General features: G+C 46.0%; 1 long non-coding RNA gene across 1 annotated transcript; it reads right to left on the minus strand.

Moving 5' to 3' along the window:
* Positions 1-2,232: 2,232 nt before the first annotated feature.
* LOC128593547 (uncharacterized) lies at positions 2,233-6,758 on the minus strand. The gene is made up of 3 exons (XR_008382379.1): positions 6,199-6,758; positions 5,857-5,955; positions 2,233-3,882 (listed from the first exon to the last, which is right to left on the minus strand). It is a non-coding gene; the product is annotated as an uncharacterized LOC128593547 (long non-coding RNA).

Here is a 6,758-nt window from a genome sequence, read left to right on the forward strand (position 1 = left end):
ACGTGGTGTGACTGGCATAGCCATGGCAGTGACAGAGGGACTCAGAGAAAGAGGTGGCTTTGAGTAGGGTGAGCAGGTACAATGGAGGCAGCAGGGTAAAGTGAGGACCTGAAGGGTGAGTTGGACGTAAGTTTTTTTCCTGTGGGTTTGGGAAGATAGCACTGAGTCTGTGGTCTGGGCTGACAATCAGCCCATTCATTTGTCTGGAGAGAAAGGAGAGAGATGGATACAGATGTTCCCCGAGTATAGGCTGCAGGTCACACAGGCTGCATAGGTCACAAGGCCACGTGGGTCACACAGGCCACGTGGTCCTGGGTGGCAGTACAGGCCCCACACACCATCACATTTAATCCCCCAAATAACCACATGAAAAAGGTATCATTATCCATAGTTTACAGAACAGGAATTTGAGGGCCAGAAAGTTTAATCTGTTGGTTCACATCAACAGAACAAGTAAAGGGCAGATACAGAGTCCAAATGGGGCTGGTCCTGGAAATGGATTCAAACACAGCTGGCTAAAATGTGAAAGGTTAAAACAAACAGTGTTCTGTTGGACAACCGTGCTGAACTGTGTGTTCACCACACCACCCCCCTGCCAAGCTCTGGCTTGTTATCTGCCCCAATCAAACCTGGAAATGATTTTAATCAAGATTATTCAGTAGACGAAGAGCCTGCCATCTGGGAGTTGATGACAGTCCCAGGAGGCTGCACCATGGCCAGGGAGTGGAGGAGGCTCATCTCTCAGAGGGTGAAGGGGCTTTGATTTACACTTAGTTTAAACGAGAATGAATGGCTCACACCTGATCACTCAACGTAGATCTTTAAAAATACTCACTATCTAAAAAGTGAGTTAGTTGTTAGAGTGGACTTAATTAGGGGGTTTTATTTGACTGAGCTGGTCCCCAGATCTGATTTTAGCTGGAAGGTCTTACACATTTGGAGAGACCAACCTCCCTCTACAGACTGTTGGCTCTTTAACGTGGTGCAAGTAGTTACATAGGTATTAAATAGACGTGTAAGTGTAGGTTTTGCTCTTTTAATTTGGAAACTGCCTGGGAAATAAAAAAAATAAAGTGGGAAGGCACTTAAATCAGGATGAAAACCAGAGGTCTTCTCTGTATCACAATTTAGAATTTTATGCTTCTTTAGGTTTTAAAATTATTTTCATTTAGCCTTTACACGAGTTTAAGCTGGATAATAATTTGTCTAGAGAGCTTGCAATTCAAAGGATTTTACTTAATTAAAGATGAAAGAAAGAATTTGACTGGAACACTTTCCAATCCCCACTGGCAAAAGGGAGAAGAAGGTGAAAGAAATAAAGTAGCAGTGAATTTTTATTAAGTTCTCAGGTGGGCTGGCAACTCTTCTGAGTATTTACTGAGGAGGAGGCTAAGGAGCAGGACGTGTGACTGTGTCTAAAATGGGACTGAGGTGGAAGCCAGCCTTCGGCTCGGAGTGCATATCCCACCTTCCTTCTGCAGCAGCGAGAGTGGTGACGCCCTCCTGTGTCCTCTCCTGGGACATGGGGTTTTAGAGAATTAACTAACCAATTAGCTCAAGGTCAGACCACATAGGCAGTGAGGTGTGAACTTTAGCACAGGTCTGTCTAATTTTAAAGTGTGTACTTTAAGTGCTGTGCTGCTCAAGTTTGAGGTCAAAGGTTATCAAGTAGCTTTTCAGAAAAAGGTTTCACCTTTTTGTTTAGGATTGGCCTTGGAGTTCAGTGCCCTGCCCAGAGACCTGTCTAACAGGGCACCTGCTGTCCAAGGCAGCTTCTGTGCATGCTGGGGCCAGGCCCGGCCCAGGGAGACTATGAGAAGCTTGGGAGGCCTGGGCTGCCTTGCTACTTTTAAGGCCAGAGGCTAATAGACCTGTCGTCAGGTCTTAGGACTCAGCAATGTTTCCTCAGGGACAGGAGAGCCTCACCTCCTTCAACTACCAAGGAAGATAAGGCCTGACCTCCATGTCTCCTGGGAGAAGATGGGCCTACATTCCACCATCCCCGACTTCACATGGAAAACAGTGTCTCCAGCGATGAGGATATGATAAACTCAGCAATTTTATCTTGAAAACAGGAGTGTAATGGAGGTAGCCACTTAGCTCTATAAAAGGGTTGTTTCTGTTGCTGAGATCTCTGTAGTGACTTGCTTGTACTGTATATAACTTTCTATTTAATAATTATTCAATAATAATTTTTTTTCTTTTTTACCTTTAGGAAGCAGATGTTGCTTTTAATTATGTTTTCTCATCACCGTCTTATGTGTCCCTTCTGGGAGGACCTAGGGACAGGAGAGGAGGTGTGCCAGGCTCACGGTGACGGCTCCTGGGATTGACAGATGTGATTATTTGAGTCATTAGTTAATTAACTCAAGAAATTTTTATTCAACACCTGCTACATGCCTGGCCCTGTGTCAGAGCTGGGATGTTGGAGAAGACCCAGTCCCATCCCAGCCCAAGGGAGTCACCTGTTCCCGGGTGTCAGGGACAGGCCTCACTGTGGATTTCCTGCCCGGAGCCTGGAAGCTCTGTGGAGATCAAGAACTGAGGACCTGACGTCTCTGGAGGAGGTTTAAGCTTTTAAGGAGAATTCTTTTTTCTAGACTGGCGTGTTCCAAATTCCAGCTCCTGTGTGAATGGTTTTTGCATGTCCAGATTGCAGCTCAGTGTCTAAGACATAGGAGGTGGCCATGCCTGGCTGCTGACTGAACAAATGGGGGCTGGCGGGGGAAGCTCGCCCCACAGAGCTCCCCATGGCATCTCACGGTTTTCCTGGCATTGTGCTTTATTTCCTCCCTCCTGGGGAGGCTGTTTCCTAGTACTCTGCCATGCTGCCTCCCTTAAGGGCTGTAGTTTCTGTCTTCCCAAGAGCTCAGCATCTTCCTGTTTCACCTGATCTCTGCTGTGCCTTTCCACTCATGTGTTCTTTTCTCTTTCCCTCCATCCTCAGCAACTTCTCTCCCTGTGGAAGTTGCACAGAACTGAAACTTAACAATTAATCAGCCATTTTAATGGGGACTATATTTTTCTTTTCATATAATTGTTACTGGACAAGAGTGTCTGGTCACCTGTCACTGTCCAGCCAATATGCAGAGATGGGATAGATCCAAACAAGCTTCATTGTCAGAAGGCCGGTGGTTCCAGGGAACACCAAGAGGAGCCTCTAATTCTGTTCTGCCTCAGTTACAGATATAATAACTTTTATAATGAAATACAAGGAAATCTACCTAGGAAATTTTAAATTTATCTGATAGGAGGTAACATCAAACTATTCTTCATTCTAACAATGCAAAATATTTAAGTAACAGAAAGGTGATTTTTCACTTTAACAAAATATGTAAAAAAAAATCAGAGAAAACATCATATAACAAAGTAACTTTTACCAACGTCATATAATCATATAATCAAAGTAACTTTTACCAACAACCCCTACTGTCTATGTGAGCTGACCCCCTTCAGCCTCTCCTGAGACAACCACCCTCTCAGTCAAGGAGAAACTTTAACTAGATAGTCACGGGCAGGAGGGGATGTGAGCTGAGCAGCCAGGTCAGCTGTGTGGCTTCAGCTCAGCTTCTCAGACTCTGTCTTCTGGCTTCATAACGTCCACTTGTCTCTTGAGGCACCTTGCAAGTGTCTTCTTGTCATTCCAGTTCGCCAGCTGGTCAGTTGACCATGGAAGCACAGTTGTCTGTCTGCTGGGGCCGCCATGACAAAGCACCACAGACTGAGAGGCCTAAACAACAGAGAAGCTCAGAGTCCTGCAGTCCGTGACCCAAGTGCCCCAAGAGCTGGTCGCTTTTCAGGCCTCTCTTCTTGGCTTGCACTGGTGACCTTCTCCCTGAGTCCATGTGATCTTTCCTCTGTGTCTTTCTGTGTTCCAAATTCCTATAAGAACATCAATCATCTGTGATCAGGGCCCACTTTAACGGCGTCATATTAAGTTACTCTTTAAAATCCCCACCTTTCAAGTATAGTCACATTTGGAGATATTTGGGGCAAGGTACAACATGTGAATTGTGGGTACACAGTCCAGCTCACAGCAGCACATCTTATGGTTTTTTAATTTTGTCGTTTTTTTTTTTTTTTGTTGTTGTTGTTTTTTCTAAAATCACTAAAGCTAAGAGTGGTTGATCATTGAAGTACCTGAAGAGATTTAAAAATTTAGTGGGTCTGAAATGGGGCTGGAAATCTGTAAGTTTAAAAAATATTGAGGGAACTGAGAAAATCTCACCCCCAAATGTGACCCCTGGTAGAAAGAATACTTTGAATTAAAGCTGCTCAGAGTCAAGACACAGTGGAGGCGGCTCCCTCCCTCTGCAAGGCCTGGACTGGCCTGATCAGAGGATCAAAGGGGACAGTGGCCTCCTCTTCCCCCTTCCTGCTGTACCCAAAATATTTCAGGAATAAAGATCAGAATGTAGATGAATTTAGCCTCCCAAATAATTAACAAGTAAGGAACATTCATCTCCAAGGTCTGAGGAAACCTCCGAGCTGGAGGGAGAAAGCAAATCCCTTCTTGAGGTGAGTGATAAAGACCTGTATCCCAGGTTAATCTACAAGTTGCCCTATTTCTCCCTGTCCATTTGTCTTCCCAAGAAACTGTTCAGTGGCCTGTACTCCTCAATTCCCCCCTAAAAGTCGAGTATGAAGATATGTGAACTCCACTGGAAAAGTGGGAACTCACTCCTTGATTTCTTCCCATGAGTATGGTAAACAAAACTTTTCTTTTATTAACCTGTCTTAATTGTGAGTTGACCATTCAGCAAACTTTCAGGAGGGGGGAGGGCAAATTTCCTCTCACCCCTTCAATACCTTAGGTAATTCAGGTAACTAGTGAAGTCTGAGAACCATCCCTTTTTTTTTTAACTTTATGAATTATTATTTTCTTGTTCTTCTTTTTAAAATAGAGATGGGGTTCTTGCTTTGCTGCCTAGACTTGGCTCAAACTTCTGGCCTCAAGTGATCCCCCTGCTTCAGCCTCAGGGGAGCTCAGGTTTATAGGTGGGCACCCCATAGGCTGAGAGGTGAAGTCAAAGGAGGCCCTGGTGTTGCTGATCATTGTGCCAGGGGAATGGAGTAGATGGAGGGTCACTAGAGAGCCCCCTGGGGCCGCTACTCAGTGGCATTTGGCTGCATGTGCTTCTTGCCTGCCCCCTTGCTTGTGTTTGTGGGTACTCAGGTCTCTGTGAGCACTCAGGTGTGAAAAAGCACTCGGGTGTCAGGGAGCACTCAGGTGTGAATCAGCACTCAGGTGTCAGGGAGCACTCAGGTGTGAATCAGCACTCAGGTGACTGTGAGCACTCAGATGACTGTGAGCACTCAGGTGTGAATCAGCACTCAGGTGACTGTGAGCACTCAGGTGTGAATCAGCACTCAGGTGACTGTGAGCACTCAGGTGTTTGGGAGCACTCAGGTGACTGTGAGCACTTAGGTGACTGTGAGCACTCAGGTATTTGGGAGCATTCAGAAGTCTGAGTTTCATGGCTTAATCAACTGTGTCCAGGGAACTTAGTTTCAAACAATGTCTGACTGTGTCTCTACTACAAATGCTCATCAGGTGATTTACTCCAGGTCTGACAGCAATCAGGGAGGACAATGACATGAAACTGCCCTCAGGAGCTTGGGGACCTTCTTTGTTAGACTTCACGCTACCACATCACTACATTAAGCAAAATTCTACCATTTGGAAATTCATTGCATTTTTGGTTGTTTTGACCAGGTGCTTTGGTCATGTCAACTCTGGTGACAGCCATTTGCTGGCAGTGACTGCCATCCAGAGAGACTGAGTGTGGTTTAACACATTCCCCAAGGTTGGCTAAACCTGATCCTCCCTAGATAAGATCTAGTACTTGAACCAACCTCGCCAACAGCTTGCAGGATTCCAGTGAGATTATGCTCCACTCAATTGAGATGAATCCGATGGTAAGTGTCACCCAGGAGGTCACATTGCTGTGTGGCCTAAGGAGGAGATTTGGGCATAAACATGAAATGCAATCTCTTGCTGAAAAATAGAGGTCATGGAAATTTATGAATAGGGATCTTTTCATGTATGGAAAGTCATTGACTTAGAATCTCTTGAGGGTAACATAAAAAAATTGATTATAGATTTTTAAATGTCCTTCCAGTCTGTTAGAAGAAAATCAAGGGAGGCAGATTTGGGGCAGAAAGGGCTCGTGTTTCCAGGTGAGAGGTAGAGCTTACCTGCATGGGGCTGCATGGCGCTAGTGCTGCTGCTGCTCTCAGGCTGGCTGTCCATTCGTTTCTTCTTCATTCATTTCCTAAACACTCATCAGATGTTTACTGAGAATTCGCTCAAAGTTCTAGAGATAAATAAGAACTGTTCTCTATGTGTCCTCAGCCTAAAGGCTCAAAGTCCTGGAAGAGCTGGACACGCAAACCAGCAGTGACAGCAGGTGGGATGGGAGGACCTGAGAAAGCCCAGTGGCAGGAGCCTGCGGAGTGGGCTGCTGGCTGGGTCAGGGCTTCAGGGAAGGAGCACTGGGCCGAGGCTCAGAGAATGGGTTGGAAGAGCAAGTCAGGCAGAAAAGAGGACAAAGGTGCTTGGCTGGGCAGGGGTGGCACCACCCCCAGAGCAAGTGACTGCTCGCCAAGCTCACAGCTTTTCACCTGGAAAGCAGAGTAGCCAGAGCAGCTGCCTGGCAGATGCAATTTATGAGGCTGTGCAAACAGTGAGGGACAACAGTAAGGGACACTCAGCACCTGCAGGCCCCGTGAGGCCTCCCCAGCTGGGGGAGGAGACA

The sequence above is a fragment of the Nycticebus coucang genome, chromosome 9 (assembly GCF_027406575.1).
Source record: "Nycticebus coucang isolate mNycCou1 chromosome 9, mNycCou1.pri, whole genome shotgun sequence".
In the NCBI taxonomy this organism is placed as follows: domain Eukaryota; kingdom Metazoa; phylum Chordata; class Mammalia; order Primates; family Lorisidae; genus Nycticebus; species Nycticebus coucang.